The sequence below is a fragment of the Gopherus evgoodei genome, chromosome 5 (genome assembly GCF_007399415.2).
Source record: "Gopherus evgoodei ecotype Sinaloan lineage chromosome 5, rGopEvg1_v1.p, whole genome shotgun sequence".
In the NCBI taxonomy this organism is placed as follows: Eukaryota; Metazoa; Chordata; order Testudines; family Testudinidae; genus Gopherus; species Gopherus evgoodei.
The window spans coordinates 84,080,568-84,092,943 of record NC_044326.1 but is presented as its reverse complement, the minus strand read 5'-3'; the positions used below and the strand labels follow the sequence as shown (position 1 = coordinate 84,092,943).

Here is a 12,376-nt window from a genome sequence, read left to right as displayed (position 1 = left end):
GTGGCACAGGTGGCAGGTGTGTGCCACACAGTTCTAGCTGGTTCCAGAATGGCTTCATTGACTGGGAGAGCACCCCAACTGGAGCCTTCATGGTGGAGGATATCCAGAAGTTTATGGCTTGACAAAGCCCTGGCTGCGATGATTTAGTTGGGGGTAGTCCTGCTTTGAGCAGGGGGTTGGACTAGATGATTTCCTCAGGTCTCTTCCAACCCTTACCTTCTATGATTGAGTGGCCGAGGCTGGTTCCAGAAGATTCTCAATACCGTCTGGGCTGAATTTCCTGGGTGAAGGGGAAGCTGGTTCCACCAGTACAGCCGACGCTACTAAAGATGAAAAGATTGGCTCCAGGTCCATCAGTAGTGCCAGCATATCCGTGGAGACAAAAATGCGACTAGTGGATGGAACCACAGATAGCCTTCTTCCAGAGTATCTGTATCTCCCTGATTAAGATTTGGCCTGATAACAAGGGAGATTGTGGGACCAGGATGAAAATATTGTCTGGAATAATACAAGTCACTAGTGCTTGCTAAGGTTGTGATCAGTCACAACCAGAGAGGTGGTAGATGGCAGTTCCCTACAGGGCCATGATGGTATTGATGGTCAATGAGTCTCTGATCTGACTATTTCAATGGCTCTCAGTGCTTCAGTTTAGGTGGTTGTCATAAACAGATAGTTAAGGGTTAATGTCTCTTTTACCTGTAAAGGGTTAAGAAGCTCAGTAAACCTGGCTGACACCTGACCAGAGGACCAATGGGGGGACAAGATACTTTCAAATCTTGGTGGAGGGAAGTCTTTCGTTTGTGCTCTTTGTTTTGGGGGCTGTTCGCTCTTGGGACTAAGAGGGACCAGACGTCAATCCAGGCTCTCCAAATCTTTCTGAATCAGTCTCTCGTGTTTCAAACTTGTAAGTAATAGCCAGGCAAGGCATGTTAGTCTTTTTTTGTTTTCTCAACTTGTAAATGGTCCTTTTTTTGCTGAGGATTTTACCTCTGTTTGCTGTAACTTTGAACCTAAGGCTAGAGGGAGTTCCTCTGGGCTATCTGAATCTGATTACCCTGTAAAGTATTTTCCATCCTGATTTTACAGAGATGATTTTTACTTTTCTTTCTTTAATTAAAAGCTTTCTTTTTAAGAACCTGATTGATTTTTCCTTGTTTTAAGATCCAAGGGGATTGGATCTGGACTCACCAGGAATTGGTGGCAGGGGGAAAGGAGAGGGGATGGTTAATTTCTCCTTGTTTTAAGATCCAAGGGATTTGGATCTGTGTTCACCAGGGAATTGGTGAAGTCCCTCAAGGCAACCCAGGGAGGGGAAAGTTTTGGGGGGACAGAAAGTGCTCCAGACACTGGAATTCTAGATGGTGGCAGTGTACCAGATCTAAGCTAGTAATTAAGCTTAGAAGTGTCCATGCAGGTCCTCACATCTGTACCCTAAAGTTCAGAGTGGGGAAGGAACCTTGACAGTGGTACTGCAGTTAGTGTCAAGGTCATTGCAGAGACCAGTACTGAAGAAGTCTTGCTCTTATGAGTCTTGTCATGCAGCTTAGGAAGCCCTTCTGGAATGAAGACTTGACCAACTTGGACAGGGTCCAATATATAATAGTAATAATATGGAGATATACCTATCTCATAGAACTGAAAGGGACCCTGAAAGGTCACTGAGTCCAGCCCCCTGCCTTCACTAGCAGGATCAAATACTGATTTTGCCTAAGATCCCTAAGTGGCCCCCTCAAGGAATGAACTCACAACTCTGGGTTTAGCAGGCCAGTGTCAGCAAGGTATCTCTCCTCTTAGAGAGTCTAAGAGGGCATCTGCTTTTGTATGTTTCATAAGGGGGCCCAGCCAAAGGGTCCTCCCTGTGCCTCTCTCCACTCAGGAATCGGACAGAGAACTAGGGAGCACACTCCTTGCCAACTCCAGCCTATGTACAAGGGGTCTCCACAGACGGGGTTTGACAGGGGTCTCATTGCCTTCTCCATAAAGTTTTTTTTGAAGCTAGAGCTCTTGCACCTGCTGCATTCGGCTAGGGAAATATTGCACTTGGCAGAAATATGTACCTCCCAAGTGGCAAATACTGAAATTGGCAGAAATATGTGCCTTCCAAGGGCAGTAGAGGCAGTGCTGGTGGTTGTTGCTGACTGAAAACATGCTGCGATGTTCCCCTCTGGTGTTATCTGGACTGGATCTGCTAGGTCACTCCAATCCTTGACTCTGGGAGCCAGCCTTTCCCTCTCCTGCTGTGAGAACCCCACTCCTGGCCTGTTCACGCACAGCCTCTGGCAGGTAAACTGCTCCTTGGATCGTGCAACCAAATGAAACTAGCCAATATCTCCGGTCCCAGACACAACCATAGCAACCTCTGTCTTGCAGTGTCCAGTTATGCTCGCTGGACACTGCAAGCTTATATGAGTTCATCAATTTAACAAAGAACTTGATATATACCAGGCTTATTATCCCAAGGGGAGTCTCTGACTCGTTTCATACCAAATGCACTGTTCAGGTAGAATAAACAAATTTATTAACTATTAAAGATAGATTTTAAGTGATTATAAGTCAAAGCATAACAAGTCAGGTTTGGTCAAATGAAATAAAAGCAAAACGCATTCTAAGTTGATCTTAATACTTTCAATGCCCTTACAAATTTAGATGTCTCTCACCACAGGCTGGCTGATTGCCATTCAGCCAGGCTCTCCCCTTTGATCAGCGCTTCAGTCGCTGGGTGGTGATGTTTATAGATGGAGGTGGAAGAGAGAGGAGAAGCATGGCAAATGTCTCTCCCTTTTATCATGTCCTTTCTTCTCTCTTGCCTTGCCCCCCACCCCTTCAGAGTCAGGTAAGCATTCCCTCATCACAGTCCCAAACTGACCAAAGGAAGGGAGGTGACTCACTCAAGAGTCCAACAGATCCTTTATTGTTGCCTAGGCCAGTATCCTTTGTTCCTGTGAGGCTAGGCTGGGTTTGTCCCATACATGCTCTGAAGAGGTGTGAACTGCTCTGAAGAGGTGTGAACTGCCCCTCTGCTTCTCAAAAGTTTTTGCCTAGGCTTGCTTTAAGCCATGAAAACACATTCTCAGTTCATAACTATATACATGAAATTACAACCTATAACATTATATGACATCAGTATAACAACGATAACTATAACATTATTATAACAATGATGCTCAGTGCATCATGAGCCTTTTGAAGACACTCAACATGACAAACTTTGCATTAGATACCACACAACCATATTATAAGGATGCACATGGGGATGCTGGGTGTTCCCCTGAGGTACAGAACATCACACTTGCAGGGGCAAAACCACAGGTTTTGAAGAATGAAATCCTGGGCATAATCCAAGTCCCACACTGGGAGACGGGTAAATTTCCCTGGAGTGGAGATTCTCACACTATAACTACAACCATCAAAAACTCTAATTAACAGCAAACTAAGAATAATATGACTTTGCATATAATTACAGGATGGAAAGAAAAGAGAAGCTCTGGATGTTGAAGGATCCTGACTCAGTCCATGAAGTGATAAGAAAGAACTGGCAGTCGGTCCTCCCTTCCACTTATACTCTTGGTGGGGAGCACAAGTAGAGCTGGGGCATAGGCGGGGACCAATAGACACTGCTTGCAAAAGCCCTCCAGTCATGTGTGCATGCATACCCAGAGTGGAATACATAAATGGACCAGTACTCAACAAAGACTAGTTTTTATGACCAAATAAACCAAGATACTTTGGTTCTCATTCTTCTGGTGTCATTCTATGTTATTTGGTTCTCATTAGCTGCAACCAGTACAAAGGAACCCAGCACCAGGTATGAATAAAAAAAATATGCTCCCGAAGAGAGGACTTGGTATTTCTTGCTCGCCTTCTTCAACATATGAGCAGCAATTGCAGGTGTCTGCCATACATTTCTTGCAAGATCCAACAGTACATGTTTAATCAGGAATGCACAAAACCTGACACGGGTGAATGAAGTATGCCAGTTTATGTGAGGATTCTGACACCTCCTCAGGAGGATTTTGCATAGCCTCAGCTACTCTTCTGAACAAGTCCTGAAAATGTTTCAAATTATTTGGGTTAGATGGAGTGGAGGGTTGAGGATGATATAGCTGTGGGCCCAGGTAGATCTCCCATTTCAGGAAGCTCTTCCTCAGAATGTGCAGGTTCTCATGAATTTACCTGAGAGGAGCATGTTGTGGAGCTGTGGAAGAGTACTACACCTCCCTCTGTCGGAGGTGGGTGATATACAGGTGTGGCATTCTAGTTGGTATGGACTCGCCGAGGCCAGGAAACTCTGGAATATTACAGGGAGAAGGGCCTGAATGTCATGGAGTAGGACACCAGAGCATATGAGTACCCAATAGTCTTTGTTGAATGAATCCTGGATTCTTTTTCCAATCCATAAAAGTCACAAGAAGGGGCCTATCAGGAATATTATTATTTCTATTAGTAGTATGACAGTAGCACCTAGAAGCACAACATGTAGGAGAATGTTGCCCACTACTCTTTGACTCAGGTGAAGAGAAAACAGAACATTCAACATCCAAAGGGGGGCAGGGATCAAAACTGGACTGCTAGACTGCAAGGAGAGTCTCGGTCCTAGACTGTAGGAGCAGTCAGAACAGGTGATACACCTGGAATCAAAGGTATTGCAGGTCCCAGTATCAATGACAGACTGTTCACATTTGTAGAGAAGAGTAATGATTCAGGTTCCTCCAAAACTTCTAAATATCCGGGTTTCACATACTTCACCAGTACGGAACAGGGCTATGCTACAAACATCGGAGCCAGAGTGGAGTGTGATTGTGCCAATGTAGTCAGCGCTGATACAGCTGGTACTGAAGTGAGTGTAGGTAGTTTTGTTGGCATCAATGTGACCATTAGGGAAACAGCCAGTACCAATGATGCTGGTACTGTGGTAGTTAACATCAAAGCAGTTGGTGTTGAGATAGGGGCCAATTAAGTGCATTGATACAGCAGTGAAGCCTCAGTAACTTGTTCCCTCAGAACTCTTACAGTGACAATATTGGGCCGATAAGTCTCCTTGGACCGGGAGCAACAAGGAGATTTAAATCTGTTTGTAGTGCAAGTTTTCACAGGAGATCCAACTCTCACTGTCCCGAAGAAGTGATGCTCCTTTTGCTTAGAAAGCTTTTTGCCTGTCCTGCCAGAAACAGAAGCCAAAGCTTTGGACAATGCAGCTCTAGAGCACTCCTGGGAAGAGATGAAACTTGTCGAGGGGACCAGAAGCACCAGGATCCCAAGTCAATTTATAAACAGGCCCCTCTGGTTTTTGAAGTTCTTTTTAAGAAGGATTTACAGATAGTATATTTGCTTGGGATATATGATTCCCGCAAACAAGAGAGGCATATGGCATGCCCCTCATTTAAAGGTATTGTCCCCTGGCACTGGGGCTTTGCTGGAGACTTGGGCTTAGACATCCTAAAGTCTTGGTACCAGGAAAAAAAATACCAGAGTGAAGGGAAAAACTGAAGTCCATCAGATTGGTCCAACTGGCAGCCCACAAGGCAATTCCATCCAACCTCTGAATGTGTCCACCCTGCAGCAGACCTAATCCACAAATTGACATCCTCCCCATGGCAATGTACGTAAGAGTTCATGTCAAATGTTGGGAACCATTTTCTTTCTGTATATGGACTGTGGGGGTGCTGCTTACTGAGGAGCACAAGGACATATGTGGTCTCAATAGACACTGCTGGCTAACACACTCAAATATCAAGAGCACGGAGTGTATGCACATAAAGAATGGAATATATATTACAGACAGACAGGTATAAAAATAAACAAGCACTTGAAACAGAACGTGTGCTTTCTGATATCCAAGAGGGAAGTGTTCATTTAACATTTTTCCAGAGCGTAGGCACTAAATATAGACAGAAGCAATTTTTAGTACATACAATTTTATCAGCCAATTTTTCAAACATGGTTAGGAATATGCTTCAAAAGATTAACATAATTTACATACCTAGTTTACTACATATTAAGTATATTAAAAAAAGATGGCAATAATATATATATATTTACAGTGGAAGAAGTATTTTTTCAGTATTTAGTTTAAAAACAAACTTTGTTAAAGATGGAACAAGCTTTCAATTTTTTAAAAATATATTAATTTATTTGGGATCAAGCATTGTAAATTCAACTGCAAAAGCTGTTATGAGTGAAGTTTTAACAATTTTTAAAAAGTATTCACTATCAAGAGCATTATTTGTAAAAATATTACCATTTAACTTTATAATCTATTTATCAAGTTGTAAATGCTGCATGCTAAAACTTATGTTGCTTTTTCTGTCCATAAAACGGCTTGGTGTGAAAAGGATCACTGTTGAAACACTGAAGAAATAAAAGGATCAGATCTAGTTTAACAACAAAGTGACAGAAAATATTGTGGCTCTAATTCTAGCAACCTTAAATCTTCAGAAAATGAAATCACTAGGTAATTAAGAACAAAAACAAAAAAAACCCACACCTTTTCTTTGTAAATGCTGTCTTGTAATATTATATGTAAAGTGTTCGTGCATTGACAAGATGTATAACATTAAATCTTCTTTGTGGACACTGGTCAGCAATTCATAAAACTAGCTGAAGTAAAGTATGACATCTTTTATACTTTATCCTCACAAGAGAACTCTCAACTTTCTCCTCCAATGTTCCATTAAAAAAGCAGTATCAAAATTCAATTACAAGCAATACTTCATCAGAAAGCATCATTATGCAAAAACAGTGACACATTTGCTAAAGGACAGGTGGAAGTGCATTATCCCAGAGATCTGAAACACTAAAGCTGCCTTCCATCACTATGCAGTTTTAGTGTTTTTAGAATTAACTACTGTAAACTGATTTGGGTGAAAAAAAAATGTACATGGAAGACAATCTTTCCATACAAAGTGCTACTAAGAAATAACACATTGTGGTTACCTTGGAGTAGGTATATTTACAAATGAGCTACCAGGGAGTTAAGTTGCCTAACTTAAAACAAAAAGCTCAACACTTGCTCTGCAGTATATTAGCAATCAGGGTCACAGTTGTCAGAGGTCCTGCTTCAGGTGTGCTCTCAGAATCCCAGGACTAAGCCAGTGCTAACTCAGTGTATGATGGAGAGATTTGATACAGTGGAAACAGTTGTTTTTCGACCATTTAAGACTGGAGGAGGTTTTTAGGACAGACATCAAAGTAACAGATACTGCACTACAAGGTTATATACATACAATCACAAAGACTGAAATTAAACTTAGTCTATGAGTCTAACTGGTATATTTAACATGCCACTTTGCAGGGAAATTACTGTACTGTCTCTGGCAAGGAAAGACAATGGTGCCTGCTCGGAATACCAAAAACCCAAAAATGGATTTAAAAGTGATTTTATGGTAGATGAAGCATGAATTTTACCAATATCCAGTATTAAATATTTCCTGTCATAGAACTCTCACACAACATTCATTATGTTTCTTGAAGATTAATATCAACTTTATTACTATGGAACAATTGTACAAGGCCACCTATAAGAAATGTTAGGGGAAAATGTGAAACTGTTCAAAAATCATTTCCTTTCATAGCTACATCATTTACCACTATGGATTGTGTTCTACATATTGAAAGAAAGATGATGAATTAATATCTTAAAGGGATAATGACTTTATACTCCACTAGTAACTAGGGAGAATGTTAAATAGCAACTTAGTCCCACATGACATTCTGACAAAAAAGTTAGCAATATACAGAAATCAACATAGCCCATAGTATAGTGGATTAAAACTGGTAAACTGATCATAAAATGGAATGGTCATCTAGTGGGGTCCTGCAGAGATTGATTTTTGGCCCAATATAATTCAATATCTTTATCAATGATCTGGATTAAAATATAAAGGCAGATGGCAGATGACCTAAAAATTGGTAGAGTGGTAAATAATGATGGGGACACGTCACCTATATAGATCAACCTAGATCTCTTAGCAAAGTGGACCCATTTGAAAAATATGCTTTTTAACACAGCCATATGCAAGGTCATACATCTAGAAACAAAAAAGAGGTCAAATTTATAAGATGAGGAACTATATCATTGAAAGCAATACTTGGGAGTCACAGTAGGTAACCAGTTGAACATTAGCTTCCAATGACATGTTGTAGCTAAGACAGCTATTGAAATCTTTGGATACATCAGCAAAAAAATAGTAAACTTAGGATATGGTTTTATTTACATATACAGCACTAGTGAAACAGTTACAGGAATGCTGTGTCCTATACCGCTGTTCAAACTTAAAAAAGGATGTTGAAAACTTGGAATGGGTTCAAGAACATGCTACAAGAATGATTCAAAATGTGAATGCATGGCCTATAAATGAGCGATTGAGCTTCTTTAATCTATTTAGTTAAAGTAAAGAAAAGGTTAAGAGGTGACAATTACAAACTACAAGCACCTAAATGGGGAAGAGATTTCTGATAATAGAGAGCTCTTTAATCTAGCATAAAAAGACATAACGAGATCCAATAGCTGAAAGAGAAGATAGACAAATGCAGACTAGAAATGAAGTGCAAATCTTTAATAGTAAGGGCAATTAACCATTGGAACAACTTATTTAGAGATGTAGTGGATTCTTATTCACTTGAAGTCTTTAAATCAAGTGTGAATAAACTAAGATATACAAACTTTTATTAAAGCTAATATTTAAATTCAAGTTTACACGAGTTAAGAAGGAAGGTACTGTATATTTGGGGTCAGGCTTGAGTTATGAGAGATTACAAGTATTAGTTACAAGGATCACAAGATACATACATAGTACATAACCACTAGACACTCAGATTGCGGGGTGGGAGTTTTTAAAGAATCAGTGAATAAGTGATCTAGGGTATGCCACCCATAGAATGTATTTAGAGTCCAAGTCAGTATTGGTGTAGCGAATAGGTACATGGATGGGGTGCGTCCCTTGGTTCGTCAGGGAAGGAAGTGGGTTATTTTCCTGACTGGTGGTCTCGTTTATTTGTCCTAGTACTGACAGTGTCCCGTGATGTGCTCCATGTAGATACCTCTGGACCACCTGATGGTGTCGGACACCATAAGCTGTCTCATGAGCCAAGAGTAGCACCGACCGACTCTGCACACTCTCAGCACTAGCTCATTGTGGGGGTCCCACACAGACAGGGCTCCCTCGACCAGGGCATGGATCTGGACCTTGTAGCCCTGGGCTCTCAGGGTGTCAGCCAGCAAGGTGTATTTCAACACCTTCGGGCCTTGTGGAAGGCAAGGGACCTGTTTTCGAATGGCATCATGAAGTCCACCATAAGGACCTTCTTTTCTGCATTGGTTACGACGACGTCGAGTCACAGTTGGCTGTCCATTCCAAGGATGGTGGAGTTGATGGTGATCTTCCCCATGGATGGCGGGATGGCTTTCACCAGCCAGTTCTGGATGGCATCGTGGTGGTGCTGGCAATCATACAAGACATGGGGCAGGGTCTTGTTGGGGTTGCCACACTTCCTGCAGTGCTTGTCCCTGTTTCCACAGAGCTTTGAGGGCAACGCAGTTGAGCCGGGCCCTGTGGACAAACCGCCAGTTGACGAACCTGGTGAAGCTGCCCCCAGGGAGGAAGTGGTTGCTGGCGTCCCACTGGTTGGTCACCTCAAACACCTTTCTCTGGTCCAGCTTCCAATTGAGGTTCTCGGTGTAGTGGCAGCAAATGGCATCTTTCAGAGTCCTTTCCAGCATCATTCTGGTGGTTGGGGTGATGATGGTGTGGTACAAGGTCTTTATGCATGGCACCAGTACTCCCAGCGCTCCTCGCACCACTCCCAGTGGCAGCCAATCCTCTTTTCTAGACGTCTTGAGGCACTGCGGGCACAGATCCAGAGAGAGGACAGGTCTCAGCCTCCAGGTAGCCGCTGAGGTAAGTGGCAACATCCTGCTCGGAGGGGGCCCTGGCAATGCGTTTCCTGACCATGGCCCACACGGTGCCATCCGCGACGCTCCTGTCAGGCCCAGGCATGTCAGGAGGCAGAAGGCAGGGGTGATCACTGCCACGTCGCAGAACGTCGCCCATCCAAGGCACGTTGGCTCCGCCCTGCATGTGAGAAATATTGATGATATCAGTGCTGGCCCTCTGGGGAAGGTAGAGCCATTTTCTCACCAGCTGCCTGATGGTGCTGCCAGTCTTGTTCAGGGGCACCTTGGCCACAGCCAGTCCCCTGAGGATGAAGGAGATGCAGGGGATCAGGAAGGTATTGACTGCATTGATCTTTTGGCAAGGGGCGAGCAGGGAGAAGTCGATTTGGGCAACGTCCCACAGGATCTCCGCAATGGCGTCTTTGGAGGTCTGTGGATGTGCCCAGGTGTTGGTATACCCCTCCGCCTCAAGGGAGGCCACAGGCTCGCCCTAGATCAGGAACTTTGAAGCCCAGACCAGAGTCCTGGAACCACTGTCAATGTGGAGGGAGGCGCACTTTTGGGGGTTGATTAAAAACTAACTTTATTTAATTTGAATTAATTTTTTTTTAAATAAACCTATTGAAAAAATCTGAAATTATGACAACCTATGTTAAGATTTAAACTTACAAACAACAGAAGGCTGTCATTCAAACAACTTTGATTTGTAGCGTGGCCACAATAAGCAATGTGGCCTTGTCCTTCCCTCCTCCCCTACCCCACCCGTGCTACCTTGTCAGCAATCTGACTTTGTTTTTAATAAATAAAGAATGCATGGATTCAAAATAATAGGGATTTTATTTCCTTTGCCAGCTATGTTAGAAGGGGGGAGAGGGACAGGCTTACAGGGAAGAAAATTCAACAAAGGGGGCGGTTTTGCATCAAGGAGAAACACACACAACTCACACTGTAGCCTGACCAGTCATGAAACTGGTTTTCAAAGCCTCTCTGATGCACAGTGCACCTAACTGTGCTCTTCTAATCGCTCTCGTGTTTGGCTGTTCAAAATTGGCTGCCAGGCAATTTGCCTCAACCTCCCATCCTGCCATAAAAAAGTCTCCTCCCTACTCTCATAGATATTATGGAGCACACAGCAAGCAGCAATAACAATGATAATACTGGTTGCACTGAGGTCTAACCTAGTCAGCAAACAGCGCCAGCAAGCTTTTAAACGTCCAAAAGCACATTCTACCACCATTCTGCACTTGCTCAGCCTATAGTTAAACTGCTCCTTACTACTGTCCAGACTGTCTGTGTATGGCTTCATGAGCCATGGGAGCAAGGGGTAGGCTGGGTCCCCAAGGATAACTATTGGCATTTCAACATCCTCAATGGTAGTTTTCTGGTCTGGGAAGTAAGTCCCTTCTTATAGCTGTTCAAACAGCCCGGAGTGCCTAAAGATGCGAACATCATGCACTTTTCCTGGCCATCCCACGTTGATATTGGTGAAACGTCCCTTGTGATCTACCAGTGCTTGCAGCACCATTGAGAAATACCCCTTGCGGTTTATGTAATGGTTGGTAAGGTGGTTCGGTGCCAAAATAGGGATATGCGTTCCGTCTATTGCCCCACCACAGTTAGGGAACCCCATTGCAGCAAAGCCATCCACTATGACCTGCACATTTCCCAGAGTCACGACACTTGTTAGCAGGTCACTGATTGCCTTGGCTACTTGGATCACAACAGCCCCCACAGTATATATGCCCACTCTGAATTGATTCCCGACTGACAGATAGCAGTCAGGCATTGCAAGCTTCCACAGGGCTATCGCCACTCGCTTCTCAACTGTCAGGGCAGCTCTCATCTTGGTATTCCTGCACTTCAAGGTGGGGGAAAGCAACTCACAAAGTTCCATGAAAGAGACCTTACGCATGCGAAAGTTTCACAGCTACTGGGAATCATACCATACCATACCTGCAACACGATGCGATCCCACCAGTCTGGGCTTCTTTGCAGAGCCCAGAATTGGCGTTCCACTGTATCATCCTGCCCCACTGCTGCCATGTCGTCTCAATTTCCACATCCTGTGCTTTCAGGAACACCTGCATCCATGTCCACCTCAGAATCGTCCTCATGCTGGCATCTCCTAGCGAGGGAGAGTGGCTGAGTGTGCTGTGGGGGAGGTGCAGTGGAAGATGGACAAAGCCTCCCTCCCCCCCATAGAAAATGTGGGGTGGGGAGAGCACGGTGGCCCTGGGCTGGGCGCAGGGAGGGTTGCTAGGCAGACGAGACAGGTGGGGCCTATCAAGCATTGTTCATACAACACCCAAAAAAAAGTGATTTTTTGTTTGTTTTAAAAAGAACAGATCATAATTAATTTTTCCTTTTTAAAGAATTAGCAAAGGAGAGTAAAGAACCAAATTAAAGGAAGAAAAGGTCTTCATCCACAGCCAAAACACTCTATAAGTTCCCTGTAAACTGCTCAGCCATGCAGCAACCTATTTA

At 43.4% G+C, this 12,376-nt stretch overlaps 1 protein-coding gene across 6 annotated transcripts in view; it reads right to left on the bottom strand.

The window, feature by feature from the left end:
* Positions 1–12,376, bottom strand: part of FBXW7 (F-box and WD repeat domain containing 7) — a 274,003-nt gene that overhangs the window by 160,954 nt on the left and 100,673 nt on the right. The window contains exon 1 of one of the 6 annotated variants that reach the window (XM_030563527.1): positions 11,846–11,864. The exons of the other annotated variants lie outside the window; for them this stretch is intronic. The gene's annotated coding sequence lies outside the window, so the exon portion shown is untranslated. Of the gene's footprint in view, positions 1–11,845; positions 11,865–12,376 lie in introns of those variants that run through there. 6 annotated transcript variants of the gene reach the window in all.